The sequence below is a fragment of the Pan paniscus genome, chromosome 5, assembly GCF_029289425.2.
Source record: "Pan paniscus chromosome 5, NHGRI_mPanPan1-v2.0_pri, whole genome shotgun sequence".
Taxonomy (NCBI): Eukaryota; Metazoa; Chordata; class Mammalia; order Primates; family Hominidae; genus Pan; species Pan paniscus.
Window position 1 is genome coordinate 35,079,876 of NC_073254.2, and position 24,056 is coordinate 35,103,931.

General features: G+C 41.7%; 1 protein-coding gene and 1 non-coding gene across 4 annotated transcripts in view; one reads left to right on the forward strand and one right to left on the reverse strand.

Annotated features, from left to right (window-relative positions):
• E2F3 (E2F transcription factor 3) overlaps positions 1-24,056 on the forward strand; it is a 91,469-nt gene that overhangs the window by 42,946 nt on the left and 24,467 nt on the right. The window lies entirely within an intron of this gene.
• Positions 7,247-7,351, reverse strand: LOC112440210 (U6 spliceosomal RNA). The gene has a single exon (XR_003028393.2). It is a non-coding gene; the product is annotated as a U6 spliceosomal RNA (small nuclear RNA).

Genomic DNA, 24,056 nt, shown 5'->3' on the forward strand with positions numbered 1-24,056 from the left:
GTGTAAGAATCCCTAGTGGCGGCAGCGCCTTGTACTTAAAAATAGAATACTACCAACATCATCTTCCTTCCCAGGATGACAAGGCATTGAGAAAATTAGAATGTGTATATTTTCTCCCTTTTTTTTTTTTGAGACAGTCTCACTCTGTCCCCCAGGCTGGAGTACAGTGGCGCGATCTCAGCTCACTGCAACCTCCGCCTCCCGGGTTCAAGCGATTCTCCTGCCTCAGCCTCTCGAGTAGCTGGGATTACAGGCCCGTGCCACCAAGCCCAGCTAATTTTTGTAGTTTCAGTAGAGACGGGGTTTCACCATGTTGGCCAGGCTGGTCTCGAATTCCTGACCTCGTGAGCCACCGTGCCCGGCCTCTCCATTTTCTAAGACATGCGTTTTTTCATTTGTACATACGTATCTCAGCATTGATACCCCCTCTACATTTGTTTATAAAACAGTGGTACATCTTGTAATCAGTAGCTTCTTAGAACTGAGGAATTCGTTTTGTCATCACTCTGAAAGGCAGTTTAGCACAGTACAGTTAAGTCTTCACTCCATAGGTTCTTGGAAATTGCAATTTTAAATGAATGAGGTATCATGAAAGCAATTTGACCACAGGCTAATTGATATACATAAGACTTAAGTTCCTTCCAAAATACGTACAATGTTAAACACTGAAATAAAGGTAAGCTATACATACATTTAAGAAAGATTAATTTAAAAACAAGTAAGATGATTATTTAATCAGTTATTCCAGCTCGGGGTTTCTGGTGGATGGAGCCTGTCCCAGCAGCTCAGGGTGCAAGGCAGGGCACCAGCCCTGGACAGGATGCCATCCCATCACAGAGCACATTCATACACAGCCAGAGTCGCTCAGACTGGGACAGTGTAGACATGCCACTTTGCCTCATGTGCACAGCTTTGGGGTGTGGGAGGAACCCTGAGGACCCAGAGAAAACCCACGCAGATGTGGGGAAAACGTGGAAACTCCACCGATAGTGGCCATGGCCAGGAATCCTTTTTTTTTCCTCATTAACGTTATAACAAAATGACATTGAATGAAATGTTATTCAAGGACCTGCTGTAGTTACAAATTGGTTATTAGACGGGTTGAAGTCTCTGCTTGGCCACTTTCTAGCTGATGTTAAGTTTCTCATCTGACTTAAAAGTCCAGGAAAGACAAAATGATATTATTTAGCACAGCAGCCTGACTTATAGTAGAGCATCAGTACATATTACCTATAGTTGTTTTCATGAAACTATTTCACCAGAAGTTTAGGGATTTATCCTCAAAGGCATTAGGAGTGCCTACACGGCACATAAGGGCATTGTTTTGTATCATACCACAAGTAGCACTTAAGGTTGGAATCATTGCTGACCCCAGTGTAAAATGCCTCTTTCTGGACCAGAAATTGGAAAGTGAAATTTGCAATTCATCCCATGTTATTTATTTATTTAGAGACAGAGTCTTGCTGTGTCACCCAGACTAGAGCTGGAGTGCAGTGGTGCAATCTTGGCTCCCTGCAACCTCTGCCTCCTAGGTTCAAGCGATTCTCCTGCCTCAGCCTCCCGAGTAGCTGGGGTTACTACAGGTGTGCGCTACCACACCTGCTAATTTTTGTATTTTTAGTAGAGACAGGGTTTCACCATGTTGGCCAGACTGGTCTCAACTCCTGGGCTCCAGTGATCTGCCTGCATCGGCCTCTCAAAGTGCCAGGATTACAGGCGTGAGCAACCATGCCCGGCCCTCTGTATTTTTGATGGGATGGATGGTTCAACATTTAAAGAGAACCTAAAAAGTTAAAAGTAAAAGCAAAGAAGTCTTAATAACAAAAAGCAACTTCATGCAATGTCACTGTTTTACTGCATCTTAATAAAGAAATGTGGCCACCTTAGACTCAGAATATAATCAATTTTTAATTGTCTTTCTTGGATAATATCAGGATAGAGTGTAATAAGTTAGGTTAACATATTAGCTTGCATCTTGTCAGGGAAAATAGGTAGATCCTCTGAACACAGAGGAAGGAGGGACGTCCACGTTTGTCCTGTTTAGTGTCATACTGAAGAAGAGTATGACCAGCCAGTGCTGGGCGTTCTGCAGCTTGGGACAGATGTTGGGGGGAAGGGCACTGCCTTTCTTGTGAACTTTCTTGCCCAAGGGACAAATGAGCTAAGCAGTACTACGTTATTAGTGGGATGTGTATGTGTGTGTGTGTGTATGAGAGAGAGAGAGAGAGAAAGAGAAAGAGAACAGAGCCTGTAAGTCTCGCCATTTTGCCTTTTCAGACAACCCACCCCCACCCCTCAGCATAGGAATGTAGTCCTAACCCCAAGCCACTGCTTTTTCTGCTTGCAGTTCTAAACTTGAGCAGGTCTTGGGGGCAGTTCACCAGTGCACCACACTACACTACTCACAGCAATCTTTTTTTTTTTTTAAACAGTGATTTGCACTGATCTAGCCTCTAAGGGGTAAGGGCCGAGATGAAGCAGAGAATTTATTTTTATATTATGTCATCTGGTACAGAGACTGCTACATAATCAGGAGTCAAAAATCTAAGGGAATAGGCTGTGAAGTCATTTTGTCCATGAGTTGTGTTACAACACATTCATTCATTGTAAACAATCACCAACAGTCATTGCCATAATTTATTCTTGGCAGTAAATTGGGTTTTCTAGTGACAGAGTAAGCCATCAGAATTAAGCAACCAGGAGCTCCAGTTCATGTGTGCTGGAAAAGATGTTTGCGAGACTTCAGGTACCACTACCTCGTATTAAAGGTGAGCAAGTGGAGGCCCAGAGAGGGCAGGTGACTTGCCGAAGGTCACACAGTGGGTTAGAGCCATATCAAGGACTAGAACATTGGTAATCCATCACATCGTCCTTAAACCTTTCTACCCCACTTCCTGTTGACACAATAGGCAGGATATTAAACTCCAGTTTCATTCCTGGGGATTGATATGAAAGGTTTTTTACTTGTCCAATCCCGTTTTCCTTGTCCAGGCAGATGACAGGTAGTAATTTCAGAAACTGAGCAAGGGATGGTGAAAGCTAGATTGTAGTGGGCTCTTTTTGGTTTGGTTGTTATGAGTGCTCTCAATGCAAAGCTTAGAAACCTCTCCAGAGAAATAATCAGCTCTCCAAGGAGTGCTCTTGCAGACTAGCATGTTGCCTCACTTGCTGGTGTGTATCTTCCTATAAATTCCTGGTATCCAGTGTCCATACAGGAGAAATTGGCTGACTTGTTTTCTTGCTGTGTTGTATGACAGATAATCAGAAATGTAACTCTGGTGCCTTGTCATGTGCCCAGAGGAAGTTAAATGTGCTTGCCTTTAATATGTATATGTATACACACACACACACACACACACACAGCAGTTAGAAAATAGATGTTTATAAAATATGATTTTTTTAGGGAATATGTAAAAACTGGCATCTCTTCAGATAGACATAGAAGTACTAAAAAACCTTGGTTAATATGTCTTGTTTGTATACTCCATGTGGTGTATTTTACACAGTATCCAAAGGTGTTGCCTGATTTTGAATTAGTTAAAAGACAGGTTAGAGACGTGGGAGAAGAGTATGTTGTATTTCTTGTCTGATCTGAGGAATTTTATATTCCTGAAGTCTATAATTAGGTGCTTGTGTTGATTGTTTATTGAAACAAAGCTGAAGGTGGGGGTGAGGGGAGTGCCACATAGTGGAAAACACTCTATGGCAAACATCTGAGCTTTACTTAAAAGCATGGGCTGCAAAGAAATGTAAATTCATTGGCTTAATTGGAAGAGAGTATTTATAGAAATTGAATGATCCAGTAAAACTAAAAGCCTGGCTTCTTTCATCTTCAGAGACCTGCCTTAGTAAATGCTGTTCTGGAAATCCCTTGCCTGCAAAGTGGACTTTGCCATCCAATTTCTGGCCTCCTGGCAGTCAGTCACTTTGACCTAACCCTATTGCTTGACTCGTATTTACTACGTACTTTCCTTTTTTGGCTTAGGGTTGTACTGAAAATGTACATGTAAAGAAAAAAATGTCCATGTACACTGAAGTTTTCTGATTTTTTATATAGCTCCATAATTTGATTTCAATAACTATTACAAAGAAACTTTTATAAGAAGATACAATTTGAAAATCTTGCTGTCCAGCCTCTTCCCATCTACTCTGCCCGCCTACTACGCCTTTTATAGTTCACCATATCCATTAGGTTCTCGAAAATTCTTCCACTGTTTATGCAAATCTTTAAATTTTTAAATACTTTTATTTTCCTTCTTAGAAAAGGTGACAACTAGATGCTATTCTGCACCTTGTTTTTACATGGAATCATATACCTTAATAAGCTTTTCAGACACTCTTTCAATCTTCTGCTATTATGAAGTTGCAGTGAATAACCTTGTATATCACTTCATACATGTGCAGGTGTATCTGTAGGGTAATTTCCTATAAGGGGATCAGGATTTGGGCCAGCAGATATGTGCATATGTATTTGTGATCGTGTGGCTAGCCCCTCCTTTTTTTAACTTTTATTTTAAGTTTAGGGGTACATCTGCAGGTTTGTTATATAGGGAAACTCGTGTCATGAAGGTTTGTTGTACAGATTATTTCATCACACAGGTATTAAGCCTAGTACCCATTAGTTATTTTTCCTGATCCTCTCCCTCCTCCCACTCTCCACCTTCTCTGGTAGGCCCCAGTGTCTGTTCCCCTTTATGTGTCCATATGTTCTTCTAATTTAGCTCCCACTTATAAGTGAGAACATGCAGTATATGGTTTTCTGTGCCTGTGTTAGTTTGCTAAGGATAATGGCCTCCAGCTCCATCCATGTCCCTGCAAAGAACACAGTCTCATTATTTTTATGGCTGCATAGTATTCCGAGGTGTATATGTACCACATTTTCATTATCCGGTCTATCATTGGTGAGCATTTAGGTTGATTCCATGTCTTTGCTATTGTGAATAGTGCTGCAGTGAACATACGGTATGCATGAGTCTTCATAATAGAACAATTTATATTCCTTTGAGTATATACCCAGAAATGGGAATGCTGGGTTGAATGGTATTTCTGATAGTTTTTTTGGTCCTTGAGAAATCGCCACACTGCTTTCCATAATGGTTGAACTAATTTATACTTCCACCAACAATGTATAAGCCTTTTTCTTGGCAACCTCACCAGCATCTATTGTTTTTTGATTGTTTAATAATAGACATTCTGTCTGGTGTGAGATGGTATCTCATTGTGGTTTTGATTTGCATTTTTCTAATGATCAGTGACATTGAGCTTTTTTTCATATGCTTATTGGCTGCATCACATGTGTGTCTTTTGAAAAGTGTCTGCTCATGTCCTTTGCCCACGTTTTAATGGGGCTGTTTGTTTTTTTCTTGTAAATCTGTTTAAGTTTCTTATCGATGCTGGATATTAGACCTTTGTCAGATGCATAGTTTGCAAAAATTTTCTCCCATTCTATATGTTGTCTGTTTACTCTGTTGAGAGTTTCTTTCGCTGTGCAGAAGCTCTTTAGTTTAATTAGATCCCATTTGTCAATTTTTGCTTTTGTTCCAATTGCTTTTGGTGTCTTTGTCATGAAATCTTTGCCCGTTCCTATTTTCAGAATGGTATTGCCTTGGTTGTCTTCCCGGGTTTTTATAAAAGTTTTGGATTTTATACTTACCTTTAATCCATCTTCAGTTGATTTTTATATATGGTATAAGGAAAGAGTCCACTTTCAATCTTCTGCATATGGTTAGCCAGTTATCCCAGCACCATTTATTGAATAAGTAGTTCTTTACCCATTGCTTAATTTTTGTCAGGTTTGTCGAAGATCATATGGTTGTAGGTGTGCGGCCTTACTTCTGGGCTCTCATTCTGTCCCATTGGTCTATGTGTCTGTTTTTGTACCAGTACCATGCTGTTTTGGTTACTGTGGCCCTATACTATAGTTTGAAGTCAGGTAGCGTAATGCCTCCAGCTTTGTTCTTTTTGCTTAGGATTGCCTTTGCTATTCAGGCTCTTTTTTGGTTCCATATGAATTTTAAAATAGTTTTTTCTAGTTCTGTGAAGAATGTTGTTGGTAGTTTGATAGGAATAACATTGAATGTGTAAATTGCTTATGTTTTCCCATTTGTTTGTGTCATCTCTGATTTCTTTGAACAGTGTTTTTAATTCTTATTGTAGAGATCTTTCTAGTGTATTCCTAGGTGTTTTATTCTTTTTGTGGCAGTTGTGAATGGGATTATGTTTCTGATTTGGCTCTTGGCTTAACTGTTGGTATATGGGAATGCTAGTGGTTTTTGTATGTTGCTTTTGTATCCTGAGACTTCGCTGAATTTATGTATCAGCTTAAGGAGCTTTTGGGCTGAGACTGTGGGGTTTTCTAGATATAGAATCATGTTGTCTGCAAACAGAGGGTAGTTTGACTTCCTCTCTTTTTATTTGGAGGCACTTTATTTCTTTCTCTTGACTGATTGCTCTGGCCAGGGCTTACAATATTATGTTGAATAGGAGTGGTGAGAGAGGGCATCCTTGTCTTTTGCCAGTTTTCAAGGGGAATGCTTCCAGCTTTTGCCCATTCAGTATTATGTTGGCTGTGGATTTGTCATTGATGGCTCTTAATATTTTGAGGTATGTTCATTCAATATGTAGTTTATTGAGGATTTTTAACATGAAGCAGTGTTGAATTTTATTGAAAGCCTTTTCAGCATCTATTGAGATAATCATGTGTTTTTTGTCTTTAGTTGTTTATGTGATGAATCACATTTATTGCTTTGCCTGTGTTGAACCAACCTTGCATCCCAGGGATAAAGCCTACTTGATCATGATGGGTAAGCTTTTTGATGTGCTAGTGGGTTTGGTTTGCCAGTATTTTATTGAGGATTTTTGCATAGATGTTCATCAAGGATATTGGCCTTATTTTTTCATTGTGTCTCTGCCAGGTTTCGGTATAAGGAGGATGCTAGTCTCATAGAATGAGTTGGGGAAGAATCCCTCCTCCTCAATTTTTTGGACTAGTTACAGTGGGAATGGTACCAGCTCTTTGTACGTCTGGTAGAATTTGGATTTGGCTGTAAATCTGTCTGGTCCTGGGCTTTTCTTGGTTGGTAGGCTATTTATTGCTGATTCAATTTCAGAGTTCATTACTGGTCTCTTCAGGATTCTGTTTCTTTCTGGTTCACTCTTGGGAGGGTGTATGTGTCCAGGAATTTATCCATTTCTTCTAGATTTTATAGTTACTGTCGCTTGCCCTTTCAGTGGACTATTTTTGTTTTTTTAAATGGAATGCTTCACAAATATGCCCCTTCCTTGCACAGGGGCCATGCTAATTTTCTCCGTATTTTTCCAATTTTCATATGTGTGCTGCTGAAGCGATCACCCTAAGTACTGTTTGATTTTTGCACTCCTGCCAACTTAATTAGGGCTGCACCAATAGAATGGGTTATCAAACTTTTGGATTTTTGCCAATCTCATTTGTAAAATATACTATATCGATATGGTTTAGATTTGCATACCTTTTTTAAAAAAGCAAAAGGCTGGACATCTTTTCAAGATGTTTAAAGGCCATTTGTTGGCCAGGTGCGGTGGCTCACACCTGTAATCCCAGCACTTTGGGAGGCTGAGGAGGGTGGATCATGAGGTCAGGAGATCCAGACCATCCTGGCCAACCAACATGGTGAAACCCCGTCTCTACTGAAAATACAAAAAAATTAGCTGGGCATGGTGGCACACACCTGTAGTCCCAGCTGCTCAGGAAGCTGAGGCAGGAGAATCGTTTGAATCCGGGAGGCAGAGGTTGCCGTGAGCCGAGATCGCACCACTGTACTCCAGCCTGGTGACAGAGTGAGACTCCATCTCAAAAAAAAAGAAGCCATTTGTTTTTCTTGTTTCTTTCTTTTTGTTTGTTTGTTTGTTTTGCAAACTGTACTTAATTCCTATACGTGATTTACTCTTCTGTTGGATTCTTGCTCTTTTTCTTGTTGATTTGTAAGGGCTCTTTATATAATAGGGAGATTAGCTCTAAGTCTGTGATATGATCTTCAAATTTTTCTTGGTTTATCATTTCCTTTAGTATTTGTGGGGTTTTTTTTTTTTGTCTTATACAGAATTTTCCATTCTTTCTTTTATGGCTTCTGGATTTCGAGTCACAGAAAGCATTTCCACCAACCCCTTCCACACATACACGCACAAGAATTGACCCATATTTTCTTGCAGAATTTCTATGCTATTACTTTTTTTACATTTAAATATTTGCTCCATTTGAGGTTTATCCTGATATTCTGTTAAGTATGGATTCAAGTTTTTTGTTTTTGTTTTTGTTTTTGTTTTGGAAATAGGCTCTCACTCTGTTGCCCAGACTGGAGTGCAGTGGTGCAGTGATGGCTCACTGCAGCCTCGACGTCCTGTGCTCAGGTGATTCTCCTGCCTCAGCCTCCTGAGTAGCTGGGACCACAGGTGCACACCACCATGCCTGGCAAATTTTATTATTTGTGGAGACGAGGTCTCGCTATGTTGTCCAGGCTGGTCTCTAACTCCTGGGCTCGGGCGATCCTACCTCAGCCTCCCAAAGTGCTGAGATTATAGGCAGGAGCAATCGTGCCTGACTCAACTTTATTTTTTGTAGATGGCTACCCAATTTCCCTGACCACTTAGTCAAAATGCCCACCTTTCCTCCCACTGAAGTGCCACCATTATAAAGTAAATATTTTGTAAATGAAAAATGCCCACTATTCCCTTGTAAAACAAGAAACCGTGGGTCACCATTTTTTGGAAAGAATGTTTCAGTTCTCTTTTTAACTCAAGACAGCTCTTCCACTTTGTCCTCCAAGGATAATATTTGCTCCAGAGTGAATGAATGAGGTTAACAACCCACCTGCTTGTTTCTCCCTAGTGGAATGTTAACATTTTGCCTCTTGGCACAGTTCTCAAGATTTATCTTAAGACCCTGTCTCCTTTCACTCAAAGTATTTGTCTCTTTATCACAAAGCCTGAAGAAACATTTCTTGTTACTCAAGGACCATGCCTTTTATGAGCCCTAAGAACAGGAGTTATCAAAGTGTGGTCTTCCCCAGACCAGCAGTCTCAACATCAACTGAGAATTGTCAGAAATGCAAACTGCTATCCTTGACCTACAGAATCAGAGACCCTGTGTGGACAAGCCCAACAATCTGAATTTAACAAGCCTCTCAGGTGTTTCTAAGCATGCTCAAGATTGAGACCCATGACCTTAGAGGTAATATTTAATTTCATAATGGCAGTTTACAACCCTATAGCACTACCTTGTGGGCGGATGGGTTTGGTCCTAATCTTCTTGACATGTAAAAATGTAGACTCACAGCAGGAAGTGATAATATCTGTTCTTTAAAGGTGGTATTCTTAGAGTAGGAAACTTTTCTGAGTTTTTTCCAGGAGTCACAAAGATATCTCACTAGGACTGCTAGTGCTTTGGACTAGAACACCTTACATCCAGAATCTTGCCACTGGGTCAGTGCTTCCCTTTGTCATATAATAAAAAACCAGCAAAACTGGTTTCTATAATATGCTAAGGAGTTTTGTAGTGTTGAAGACTTGTCTTACCCCCACAAAAGCATCATTGTTCCTTCTCATCCCTTGCCCCTCTGCCTTTAAAATTAATTTGATACCAGAATGGCAAATACTTCTGATGACTGTTAGCCACGCCATAATGGTGCTTGTATTTGGCAGGTTAAGGCAGAGTTCCCATACCTCTGAGCCTAATTGCCAGCCAGGGTTCAGCTCAGAGCAGTAGTTCGAAAGTTTTTCTGGACATTAGACTCCACTGGATAGCTTTTGAAAATTCAACTACCCGGGCCAAATCCATGTAACTAATTCTATATCTCAGGGGTGGAACCCAGGGATCAGGATTTTTTTTTATTACCCAGCCGATGACAATGTATATCGAAGTTAGTTTAAGAACAAAGGATGTGCATATTTGTTTTAAAGTAGTTTTGGTTATGATAATAAGAATTATAAGAGGGACCAAATATCAAATGCAAGAAAATGGTCCTGAATGCCAATACAATCAGAATAAGAAATGCATAAATAGCGACTTGCTTGAAGCTGAAAACAACTCCTTTTTGGATGCCTTTCTTGTCTTTTGAAGAACACATGTTGTAGTATGTGTTTCTCTCCATATCCTGTGTGTTTCATTGTAATAGTCTTGCTGATTGATTTTGTTGGCTGCAAGCAAAGTGATAAAATGCCAGTGGATGCCTGTGCCAGGGAGGTCAGGACTGGACTTTCCCACTTGGCTCTGTTTTGATGCATTTAGCAGATTGATTCCAACCCTCTTTGGAGACTCTGACCTACAAAAGCGTCTGTTATCTTTGAGAGCTCCAGGGAAAGCTATGGACCTTTCTAGATCTTTTCCCACCTTTTGGCCCATCAGATATTGCCTTGTCCACAGCAGAACTTGACGATTCATCATAGAAGCCTATGGTTTTATTTATTGACCCTGCTGTACAATTTTCCCTGTAGCAAGTCATAGTTGGCTGAAGAGAGAGTCGAAGATTAAGTACAAAACTTTCTAAACATCCTGTTTTCCCTCAAGACAGGGCACTGTTCTTAATAAACTGAACATTCTTTTGCACTGGCCCTGGGGCAAGGGTGTCCCAAAAGTTTTGACAGGGGTGCCATTTGGTCATAAACAGTGTGGTAATAGGGTGGAGTCAGAAAGAAATTCTCTCATCCCTTTTACAACTCCAGGCAATTCTAGAACCAACCCTTGGGAACCCAGGGAAAGAACTCTGAAATGATACGCTGGCTGAGGCTTGCCGTGGCAACACCTCAGGGTTAAGCATTGAAGGAGCTAGGCAAAGAGTGTGTGTGTTTAGCTACAAACTAAGTCACAGATCAAGAGGCTTTTGGTATTCTTCCATTTTTGCTTAGAATTCTATGATGGTTTTTGAAATATATTGTCCTTACTTTATGTTCTTACCTGTAATCTCATAAGTTTCTGGTAAATTTAGCTTTTGCCAGGTTCCGGTGGGTCTTACCCAGAGATGGTCAGAGTAAATGAACAAAAGAAGGAATTGATTAGGATGTGAAACTTCAGATATGCTCACAGGCCTTCAAGCCCTAGAAAGTAGTATGCCAGTGAATTTTCTAGTCCTCTCTACACTTTGTACAGATGAAGAAACCGAGACCCAGGGAACTCAGCCAAGGTTTCTTGCCATTCCTCCAGTCCCCCAGTTAAAAAAAAAAAAAATTAGGTTCTATTTTGCAAACTGACAAGGAGAATTATACAATGGAAATAACACTCATTTTAATGTATCTGTTCTTGTAGTTTCTTATTTTATTCACCTTTATAAACCATTCTGAGAACATTGTCATAAAGAGCATTCTCCTAAATTGGAATGTGATTCAAATAGTCCTGTCTCCTTTCCTCCTTGCTTTTTATGAAATGACTGCCTACACGCACTCGCGCACATATTTTAGTGAGCAATGCAATGTGCGAATACAAATAGAAATAGATTTTGTTAAAAAAAAAATTAATGTCAGTCCACTAGTTTAAAAAGTACCAAAGTCATTACAAGATTCATTAACTGTGTTTAAGAAAAGTATTGAGGGCTTTTGGGGGGATTAAATAATTTTAATTTATAAATAATGGCCTCAGATTCATAAACCTTAACTGATTGTAGAGATTATGAAGGTTTGTTTCTCACACAGTTAATTATTTGTTGCTTTTTAAATAACCAGATAATTACTTTGCATTTGTAATGATTAATTGCAAAAAGTTGGTTATAAGAATCCCTAGATGTATTCTCAGGTAAGATCTCATGCAGAATTCTTTGAAGTTCATTTGGGGTCATTTATCAAGAAAAGCAATGCATTTCAGGTTTATGAACTCACTTTGCCCACAGGTGAGGTTTCCAGGCTTCGAACCAGCAGGAGGAGAGTCAGTGGGAGGATCTGACGTAGGTATGGCTTCAGAGATGAAGAGAGTATTTCTCCTCCGCACCCCCTTTGCCTACACCTAGAAATAAGTTTAGCCTAGGGAAAAAATGTTCCCTGACTTGTCAGGTTCAGCTAGTGTACCCTTTGAGATCCTTCATTCTCTCTTTTTCTTTTTGAGATGAAGTCTTACTCTGTTGCCCAGGCTGGAGTACAGTGGTCCCATCTTGGCTCACTGCACCCTCCGCACCCCAGGTTCAAGCGATTCTCCCGTCTCGGCCTCCCAAGTAGCTGGGATTACAAAAGCACACCATCATCCCTAGCTTATTTTTTCTTTCTTTCTTTTTTTTTTTTTTTTTTTTTTTTAGTAGAGATGGGGTTTCACCATGTTGGCCAGGCTGCTCGATCTCTTGACCTCAGGTAATCCGACCACCTCGGCCTCCCAAAGTGGTGGGATTACAGGTGTCAACCACTGCACCTAGCCCGTTCTCTCTTTAATCTCCCAATTAACGAACATCTACTGCGACAGCATCCATTACCTAGAATTGTAGGAAGGTATATAGGATAGACGTAGCAAAGAGGTAAGTGGGTAAGAAAATAAACACTCATAAAAAGGAGACAAACTGTCAGAGTGGTCCCCTAGCTACACCTGCCACAATTGCCTCCTGAGAAGTCCTTGTTCTGCACGAGCTAAATTCCCATTCAAATAAATTGTTGCTCTTCCTATAATCATTGAGCTGCTGAATAGAGCCAGGGTCCTTGATAGACGTCATAGTTTGTTATTGACTTTATCACCAGTAAAAGTTAATACTGTCATCCCTTTCCTGCAGCAACACACTACCATTTTTTTTTCCAAAATTAATTTAGGTAAAGAACATTTTTCTTCGTATAATTTTCATTGAATTCAGTATTATCAAGTTTGTATATTTTTAGAGCTTTTGGATCGCTATTCCAGCCCACATTTTTCATAGCAATTTGTCTAGTATTTCTTCAAGATCTTTTTATGTTCATTTGAAAAATGAACATGACTTCATATGTATTCATTAGCAATCACTGCCGTAGGCCTTTCTGTTTGATTTTTCTTCTGAACCTCAGAGATAGTGGCTCATTATGAAGTAGAAAAAGGCTAACTAAGACCTTGTTCTGAACTTACAGTGGGTAAGCAAGAGGCTTCAGATCCATAATCTCTATCAAAATGTTTGCCCACATTACTGTAACAGGGAGTCATTCAGAATGAGAGTGGAGGAATTTGACTCCTTTTAAAGAATCGCATGTGCTTTTTCTACTTTCATGGTTGTGTCGTTTTGCCGGGGAGATTTTGAAAGAGAAGACTCATATCTTGTCTTCCCAATACCGAGGGGTCTTTAACCCCTAATCTATAAATTAAATAGGGAGGTCAAGCAATACCTACCAGAGTTGGTTGCTCTGCCCACTGGCTCCTCTCTGCACCTCCCTCCCAGACCATTTCTCCACTTCCTCAGCCTTAGAAAAAACAGCTCACTCATGGTGGTGCTTGCCGGTGGACCTTGGAGATAAGCTTCTATTCTTGGTTGTTTTTAAGAAAATTGAATTCTCTTCTTAGAGCCAACCCATGTCTTATCAGTGTAACTTTACTCACTCTCCAAGCCCTAATTCCATTCTGTCCTTTAAACATTAGGAGATTTCCCAAAAATAGGCTTGTCAGTAAAACTGGTGTGACAAAGGGGCAAAAGTGTTGCTTTTTTGTGTGGAGATTGCATTTTTAATATTCTGTTCCCCAGAAGTGGTTCCAGGATGCTTCCCTAGAAGTCTTTGGGAAGAACAATTAGAGTAAGAAAGGTTCTTCCATTATCTGCCCCAGGCTGGGTGTCTTCGGATGACTCTGTCACCTCACAAGTTGTTTAATCCTGTATTTAGCTTGTCAGGGATCATACGAAATGGGGTCTACATCAGATTTTCCACAGTTGTTTTTTTCTTTAGTGATATAGCCTGGAAGGGCTGGGGGCGGTGGCTCACGCCTGTAATCCCAGCACTTTAGGAGGCCAAGGCGGCTGGATCACCTGAGGTCAGTATCACCTGAGACCAGTCTGGCCAACATGGTGAAACCCCGTCTCTACTAAAAATACCAAAGTTAGTCTTAGCCTAGCGTGGTGGCCGACACCTGTAATCCCAGCTACTCGGGAGGCTGAGGCAGGAGTCTCACTTGAACCCCAGAGGCAGAGGTTGCAGTGAGCCAACATCGTGCCACTGCACTCCAGCCTGGGTGACAGAGCGAAACTCCATCTGAAAACAAACAAAAAAAGGTCATATAGCCAGGAAGAGCTTCAGTGGGAAGAACAGCAGGAGGAATGAAGTCCCACGGGTTATCTGAAGAGAGGTACTGATCTCAGAACAGTGATGCCAGCTATGAAAACTAACTACCACTTATATCATTAGATGAAGAGCCTGTTCTGAAATCTCCCGTTACCACTATATTATATTTAAAAAGTATACATCTGAACAGTCAGTGTAGCTGAAAATTGATGTCACCGTTTACATTGATTTTTTTTAATACATAGAAAATTTTTTTATCTTAACAAATTAAAGCTTTGTTAGAGGATCCACTTTCCTTTAATTAAAATAATCGATATGGAAGTACACAGTAGGCATTGGATACATTTTTGTTTCCTTTTGAAAATCTGTGAGTTACAGCCAGACTCTTCGTCCCAGCACTTTAGGAGGCCTAGGCGGGCAGATCACTTGAGTCCAGGAGTTCGAGACCAGCCTGGGCAATGTGGTGAAACCCTGTCTGTCCAAAAATATACAAATTAGCCAGGTGTGGTGGCGTGCACCTGTAGTCCCAGCTACTTGGGGGGTCGAGGTGAGAAGATTGCTTGAGCCCATGAGATTGAAGCTACAGTGATTGCGCCACTGCACTCCAGCCTGGGCAACAGAGCAAGACCCTGTCTCAAAAAAAAAAGAAAACTTGTGAGTTACCTACCTTTGGGGAAGTGGAGAACTGATGTTATAGAAATGGGCAATAATCCTAAAATCTGGGGGTTCCCATTGCTCACCTCTTTTCTCTCATCCGCTCGTTCGTTCTTTCACTAAATGTTATTCTTTGTCAGTGTTCATAGAGGCTTCCCACGACTTGTCTCCCAGAAGCCCAGCTGTCTCAGAACTTCTCATGGGCTGACTGGTTCCTCCAATTTCCCTAGACTTTTTTGTTTGTTTGTTTTTAACATGTGTATCCTTTGTTTTTATTCTATTTTCACCAATTTTACAAATGAATTACACAGATTATGTATTCCCACACACATTCTATCAGAAGTATATAGGATGTATTAGCGTCTTCAGCCCTTCCCCTTCTCCTCACTTATGGACTTCCTTCCAGGCCTTTTTCTATGTATTTTCAACAGTGGTTATTTTGGCTTTACACTGGAAACCATGCCTTATCTACAGTTCTGACTTGTTTTTTTCCTTACTTGTTAAAGGAAAGATGTACCTTGGCCATAGAATACTGCAGGTACATAATGTTCTATAATATGGGTATATAAGATAAAATGGTTTATTTAACCATTCCCTTTTAATGAACAATAGTCATTTAGATTTTTAACTTACCCCTGTTGATTATAGTGCTATAATAAACATCCTTATACATGCCTTCCTGTGCATGTTTTTCAGTATTTCTCTAAGATAAATTGATTCCCAGAAGTACACTTGTAGAGTCAAAAAGTCATGCATGTTTTGGCCAGGCATGGTGGCTCACGCCCGTAATCCCAGCACTTTGGGAGGCCGAGGAGGGCAGATCATCTGAGGTCAGGAGTTCAAGACCAGCCTGGCCAACATGGTGAAACCCTGTCTCTACTAAAAATACAAAAATTAGCTGGGTGTGGTGGTGCACACCTGTAATCCCAGCTACATGGGAGGCTGAGGCAGGAGAATCACTTGAACCCAGGAGATGGAAGTTCCAGTGAGCCGAGATCACACCACTATACTCTAGCCTGGGAGACAGAGCAAGACTCTATCTCCAAAAAAAAAAAAAGCCATGCATATTTTAAATATTAACACTGCCAGGTAATCCTCCAAAATAGTTATACTAAGTCTCATGCCCATTCTTCTGCCTCACTAATTGACACTTGTTTTTAATTTTTTAATTTACTATAAAACATTTCAGCTACAAAAGATAGAAAGAATAGCACCCATGAAATGACATTAACAATACATTTGAAGGTCGGGCACGGTGGCTCACTCCTGTAATCCCAGCACTTTGGGAGGCCGAGGTGAGTGGATCACAAGGTCAGGAGATCGAGACCATCCTGGCTAACATGGTGAAACCCCGTTTCTACTAAAAATACAAAAAACTTAGCCAGTCGTGGTGGTGGGCACCTGTAGTCCCAGCTACTTGGGAGGCTGAGGCGGGAGAATGGCGTGAACCCGGGAGGCAGAGCTTGCAGTGAGCCGAGATGGCACCACTGCACTCCAGCCTGGGCGACAGAGCGAGACAATACATTTGAAGTCTTGTTTCTCTCCCCAAATGCGTTGTTTTTTCCACTACATTTCCCTTCATTTCTCATACTTTGCCTGTGTTGTGTATGTCTACTTTTACTACGTATTTATTAATCTAATGCTATTTAGTAATGTTTTCAATGTTTTTAAAATTTTATAAAAAGATGCCGTATACATTCTGAGGTTTTTTTGTTAGTTTTTTACTCACTACTATATTTGTGTGATTGGCCTGTGTTGATAACTGTAGCCTGGTGCTAATGCTGCTCTACAAATTCTTGTGTACACATCCTTGTGCATATGCGCAAGAGTTTATGGTGCATCTTGAGAAGTTGATGGTTTTCACTAAATATTGATAAAACTCTTCTCCCAAGGGGCCCTCCCCGTCAACCCCTGGCTTCAAGCATAGTATCAGTTTCTCGTATTTTCAGCACTTGGTATTTTTAGACTTTGTCATTTTTGCCAACCTTGTAAGTGTGAGAAGGCTATTTCATTTTAATTTATATTTCTCTGACTTCGTATTTTAATATTTTCAACCATTTAGTAGTCTCTTCTAGGAATCCCCTATTCCTGTCTTTTATCTAATTTTTCTCTTGGGTTATATGTTCTTTTCTTACTGGCTACTCCTAATTCTTTACCTATTCTGGATAATAATGCTGAGGTAGCTTACCTTTCCATTGTTTTACTGTGGCCTTTTGTTGACAGATAGCACGTGTGATTTGTGCTGCCCTCCCGTGCAGTCTCTTGTTTATACCTCAGTATGTCTGGAGTTGAGTTTTGTATGTAGTTTGAGGAATCCAATTTTATTTTTCCGATACACAGTTTATTAAATTGTCCATTCTTTGCAGTATCTGCAGTGTCCCATTTGTAATATATGATATCTTCATGTATGTGTGGAGCTGTGTCTCAGTTTTCTATACTATTCTTTTGGTCTATTTACCTATCGGTATGCCTGTACGTATTTCACTAATTCTTTTTTTTTTTTTTTTTCTGAGACAGAGTCTCACTCTGTCACCCAGGCTGGAGTGCAGTGGCGTGATCTTGGCTCACTGCAACCTCCATCTCCTGGGTTCAAGCGATTCTCCCACCTCAGCCTCCTAAGTAGCTGGGATTACAGGTGTCCGCCCTCTTACCTTGCTAATTTTTGTATTTTTAGTAGAGACAGGGTTTCACCAGGTTGGTGAGGCTGGTCTTGAACTCCTGACCTCAGGTAATCCGCCCACCTTGGCCTCCCAAAGTGCTGGGATTACAGGCGTGAGCCACCACACCCTGCCTAGTTCACTAATTCCTATAGTTACACAGTAAAAACCTGGGTATCGGGCAGGGCAAGTCTCTCTATCTTGTTCTTTTTGTTTTGTTCTCTTTCTCTCTCTCTCTTTTTTTTTTTTTTTTTTGAGACAGGGTCTCACTGTATCACCCAGCCTGGACTCAAACTCCTGAGCTCAAGCAATCCTTCCACCTCAGCCCCCGTTCACTCTTTAGTGCAGTCATAGCTCACTGCAGCCTCAAATTCCTAGGCTCAAGTGATCCTCCCACTTTAACCTCTAAGTGGTGGGATTACAGGTGTGCACCACCAGACTTGGCTAATTTTTTTATTTTGGTAGAGACCAGGTCTCGCTGTTGCCCACGCTGTTCTTGAACTCCTGGTCTCAAGTGATTCTCCTGCCTCTGCCTCTCAAAATTCTGGGATTACAAGGCATGAGCCCCACTGCACCAGGCCAAATCTCTTTAAAAGATAATCAATTTTAAAAATTAGTAAATTGTGGCCAGGTGCAGTGGCACACACTTAAAATCCCAGTGCTTTGGGAGGCCGAGGTAGGAGGATAGCTTGAAGCCAGGAGTTCGAGACCAGCCTGGGCAACATAGTGAAGTCCCCTATCTGTAAAAACAGAGAGAGATTTAAATGTAACATATTTACCCACATAGTTACCATTTCTAATGCTCTTAATTCCTTCGCCTAGATCTGTTTTCCATTTGACATCATTTTATTCTGTTTGAGGCACTTCCTTTAATATTTTCTCTATTCTACTGGTGAAGAATTCTTTCGGCTTTCGTATCTCTGGGAAAAAGTCCCTATTTTGTCTTGAGATTTTAAAAGGTTTTCGCTGGGTATGTCTGAGAATATAGAGGAACTAAAAACCTCAGTTTCTCCTACTGTAGTTTCACATCACGCTTCTGACACCAGATGTGCTGAGTCAGGGGGTACTTTCCCTAGACATCAAGCAAGCAATTCATTCTGCAGTGGACACCAGCTGGGTGTCCCCCAGTTCAATTCTACTTCGTCTACCCAGAGATAGCGTCAGATCCCACAGGTTGAAGGCTGAGCCCCGCACGACTGTCCCCCACTTCCAATGCCAGTCGCAAGCCCCAGATTGTCTTACCTGTTTTTTTCTGACTGAATAGCTATAAATTGGGGTTCCCACAACCCCCTTCTTGGGTTTGATTAATTTGCCAGAGCAGGTCACAGAACTCAGGGAAACAGCATTTACTGGTTTATCATAAAGGATATTACAAAGGGTACAGATAAAGGGATGCACAGGGCGAGGTATGGGGGCGGGAGTGTGGAGCTTCCATGCCCTCCCCAGGTGTGCCACCCTCTAGGAACCTCTATGTGTTCAGTTATTCAGAAGCTCTCCAAACCCAGTCCTTCGGGGGCTTTTATGGAAGCTGCATTACATAGGCATGGTCGATTGCATCATTGGCCTTCGGTGATCAAATGGGCTGTTGTCTGTTCACCTTGAAACTGCCTTGAAATGCATCATAAACACAGCAGCTCTTTGTCAGTCAATCAGAGAGCTGTTTATCAGACACTGAAGAATCCAGCAGCTCCTCACACAGTTCCAGAGTCAGGCCTAAGGGGGAGGTTATCTCCTCCTTGCATTCCTCAGGTAGGTAGCATGATCTCTTATAAACCATTTCCATTTTATGATAGAATTCTTCTGGGCACTGCCATCCCCATTACAGTGTTCCTGTGACATCACCCCCAGACAGCATGGTTATTTCAGGTTTCAGGGTCATTTTGTGTTCTTCAGTCTAGGCTCCACACAGGACTATGCCTCCAGGATATGTCTCCACCAGCAGTCAGCTTCTGCTCTACGCCCTGTGGCCTTGGGCAACCTTGCTGGCTCCCATTTAGCACGTCCAATTAATATTGCTCAAAGGGTGGATTTGCATGCCTTCTGTTTTACAGTACTATGTAGGGGGAGCATTTCCCACTCAGATGTAATGTCCATTGCATGATAAAGAGACACAGCTATTTCTCATGAAGTGTGTTCAAATATACCACCTCTCTCTAAACTTTTACCTTAGTTCCATCAACCCTTACGTTCCTAACTGTAGCCTTCATTAGGCCTTTAACAACAGGTTTCAGTCGTACAATTCAGTACTAGCTAGGGGAAGTGTTCCCTGGACAGACATAATATCCATTCCTATAAATCATTTAGGTAAAGAGGCACAACTTCCTTAGATAAAGCCTACTTAAACATCCCAGCTTTGATCATCCTAGCAATCCTTACATTTTTATGTTCTCACAATCTTAACTGTAGCCCAAGTCAGGGCTTGCCCAGTGGGTTTTGATAGCACAGTGCTTAAGGCTCCCATATCGAGGAGTCCCAGGAATTATTCTTCACCTCCCAGACGATTTTCCCACTTGTGTCCATAAGGCTGTGGGTACCCAGCAGGAGACTGGGCCAAGACACCTTTGCTGTCTGTCAGTCTTTTTCTTGATTAATCTGCCTGACTATTGCCCCAGGCAATTTCAGATCAGATCCTTCATTGTAATCTCTGCCTCTGACTTTTTAAATTTCTCCAAACTAGGGTAAATGTAGCAAACATTTTTCAAACCCCTTAATGTCGAGAGACCAGCAGGACTTCCCTTTGATCTATCCAGCCTTCCACAGTGTTGCATTAAAACATTTGTTTTAACCTCATTTTATTTGTTTCCATTTTATTCATCCCAATTTTTTTTATTTTCCATAGGTTATTGGGGAACAGGTGGTATTTGGTTACATGAGTAAGTTCTTTAGTGGTGATTTGTGAGATTTTGGTGCACTCATCACTCGAGCAGTGTACACTGCACCCAATTTGTAGTCTTTTATCCCTCACTCCCCTGCATCCCCAAAGTCCATTGTGTCATTCTTGTGCCTTTGCATCCTCATAGCTTAGCTCCCACCTGTGAGTGAGAACATACGATGTTTGGTTTTCCATTCCTGAGTTACTTCACTTAGAATAATGGTCTCCAATCTCATCCAGGTAGCTGCAAATGCCATTAATTCATTTTTTTATGGCTGAGTAGTATTCCATCATATATATATATACCACAGTTTCTTTATCCACTTGTTGATTGATGGGCATTTGGGTTGGTTCCAATTTTTGCAATTGTGAATTGTGCTGCTATAAACATGCGTGTGCAAATATTTTTTTTGAATAATGATTTCTTTTCCTCTGGGTAGGTACCCAGTAGTGGGATTGCTGGATCAAGTGGTAATTTCTACTTTTAGTTCTTTAAGGAATCCCCACACTGTTTTCCATAGGGGTTGTGCTAGTTTACATTCCCACCAGCAGTGTAGAAGTGCTCCCTGTTCACATCCACGCCAACATCTTTTTGGGGTGCGGGGCGGGGGTGTGGGCAGAGTCTCGCTCTGTCACCCAGGCTGGAGTGCAGTGGCGTGATGTCAGCTCACTGCAATCTCCACCTCCTAGGTTCAAGCGATTCTCCTACCTCAGCCTCCTGAGTAGCTGGGACTACTGATGCACACCACCACGCCCGGCTACTTTTTGTATTTTTGGTAGAGATGGGGTTTCACCATGTTGGCCAGGCTGATCTTGAACTCTTGACCTCCAGTGATCTGCCTACCTCAGCCTCCCAAAATGCTGGCATTACAGGCGTGAGCCACCATGGCCAGCAATTATTTTTTGATGTTTTGATTATGGCCATTCTTGCAGAAGTAAGGTAGTATTGCATGGTGGTTTTGATTTGCATTTCCCTGATCATTAGTGATGCTGAGCACTTTTTCATGTTCTTAGCTGACTTTTTGGTGGGATTTTTTGGTTTTTTTCTTGCTAATTTGTTTTATTCATCCCATTTCTTAATAGCCATCTAAAGATTTCCACCATACTGGGAAAAGTCCCATGACTCTTCTCTTTGTTTTTCCTCTGTTTCATCCCTATCGGTGTGTTCTTTTTTTTTTTTTTTGAGACGGAGTCTGGCTCTGTCGCCCAGGCTCGAGTGCAGTGGCACAATCTCTGCTCACTGCAACCTCCGCCTCCCAGGTTCAAGCAGTTCTCTGCCTCAGCCTCCCAAGTAGCTGGGATTTCAGCTGCCTGCCACCACGCCCAGCCAATTTTTGTATTTTTGGTAGAGATGGGGTTTCACCGTCTTGGCCAGGCTGGTCTTGAGCTCCTGACCTCGTGATCCACCTGCCTCGGCCTCCCAAAGTGCTGGGATTACAGGTGTGAACAACCGTGCCTGGCCCAATGTGTTCTTATTCACCTTATTTCTTAATAACCATAAAAAATTTCCACCTTCCTGTGAGGAGTCCTGTGACTCTTCCCCCCTACCCTTCATCATTCTCTTGTTAATTAACCTAATGTTTGTATTAGCATCTGTAAGACTCATGAGGGGAAGCTGAGCAAGTACATCTCATAAGGCTTCTTGAACTATCTCTCAATTTTGTGGCAACAAGGTTAAATGGGGCATCCACATTAAAGGGGCGCCCCTAATCGCATCATTTACCATGACTTGGGTAGCAAGGCATATTCAGTGCTTGAATAATCTGGTGGTCATAAACCCAGGCCCCACATGGCATGAATACAAAGTGTATCAGCTGTTTCAGTTTGACGTTTATAGGTGGAGTCAGGCAGTCCCCCTTCTTCCAACATTCAAAACCAAAGAAAGACACTGCTCCTAAATTACTCTCACAGTGCATTTTAGTAAAGCCTCCTCAGGAAGCTGATGATACCAATCTAAAAAATGAAACAATTCCTTCACACTATACCCTCTGCTTTCAATGGCTTCTTGATTTTGCCCTTTCCTGACACTGCCTTCTTGGTGCCCAAAGTCCTTAGGGGTGCTTTCTGATGTCGCTGCATAATTTTTCCCTTGTGGGAGCAAGGTTCTTTGAGTCTACTGGCTGAAGCATAGATCGACTGAAATCTGAACTTGGTCTGGCATCGAGGTTTGGCCCAGCACTTTCTTTTTACTTTCATTCTAGCTATTACAGATAACAATAACCAAAGGGTTGCATATTTTGTTTTTTTCTTATTAGTTCGCATTTCTTCATGCATTCAGCAAACCACCTTCCAGGGAGTTAGATTGATCCACCTCTAAATTCCATTGGTAACTTTTACCTTTAGTGACTGATGCCACTCCATACCATGGGTGACCACATGGGCACCCAGGAATCAAAGGTTTCTCACCCCCCAACCCCTTTATCTGTTTTCTTCCCAAACATGAGCTAGGGATGTTCTAGCAGTCCCGATTCTGACACCAATTCTGAAAATGCTGAGGAATGAACAAACTCGGTTTCTCCCACTATTTCGCATATTACAGTTGTGACACCAGATGTGTGGGGGGTTTCCCCAGGCATCAAGCAAGCAATTCATTCTGCAGCGGACACTAGCTGGGCGTCCTCCAATTCAATTCTGACACCATCTACCCAGAGAAGTGTCACATCACACAGATTGAGGGTTCAGTCTCACAAGACCACCCCCAACTTCTGATGCCAGTTGCAAGCCCCAGGTTGTTTTACCTGTGCCTCTGGCCAACCTGCTGTAAATCGGGGTTCCCGCGGCCCATTCCTCAGATTCAGTTAATTTGCTAGAGCAGCTCACAGAACTCAGGAAACATTGAGGTTTACTGGTTTATTATAAACGATATCACAGAGGATGCAGATGAAGAGGTGCGTAGGGCAAGGCATGTGAGAAGGAGCACGCAGCTTCCATGACCTCCTTGCATGCGTCACTCTCCAGGAACCTCCTTGTGTTCAGCTACCTGGAAGCTCTCCGTACCCTGTCCTCTTGGGTTTTTTGGGAAGCTTCATTATGTTGGCATGATTGATTAAATCACTGGCCATTGGGGATCAACTTAACCTTCAGCCCCTCTCCTCTCCTTGGAGGTTTAGAGATGGGTCTGAAAGTTCTGACCCTCTGATCCTGCCTTGGTTTTTCCAGTGACCATTGTCCATCCTGAAGCCACCTAAGGGCAGCCGGCCTTCATTCAAATCATCAGCACACAAAAAGATACTTCATCTTCTATAGTAAGTGGGCCTACCTTACACCAAGACTGATAAAGTGAGGGGTTTTCTAAACATAGGAGAGAAACTTCAGGTGCTGGGCACTCAAATAAAGTGACAGATGTTCACCTCGGGCATCAGCACAGTGTATGCAGTGAAGGAAAATTGCAGAATGACAGCCATGCAGCAGACCTGGAGAACCCCTAGCTAGTCTCAGGTCTGGATATCAGGAGGCCAGAGAGCTTCAGGCAGGAGGAAAAGTGGAGATTTGGTAGAATATCTGATATGATGGAGAGTTGGAAAAAATTTGAAGATTTGGTGAGGGCAAATGGTGCCAACGAGCTAGAAAGACAATTGGAAACTCCAAAGAAAACAAACAAGCTTTACAAGAAAGGATATATAGTGTCAGTATATTATTTGATACTGCAGTGAATACTGTTTATACAGTCATGATGTATAGCACTGGTTTTTTATTTA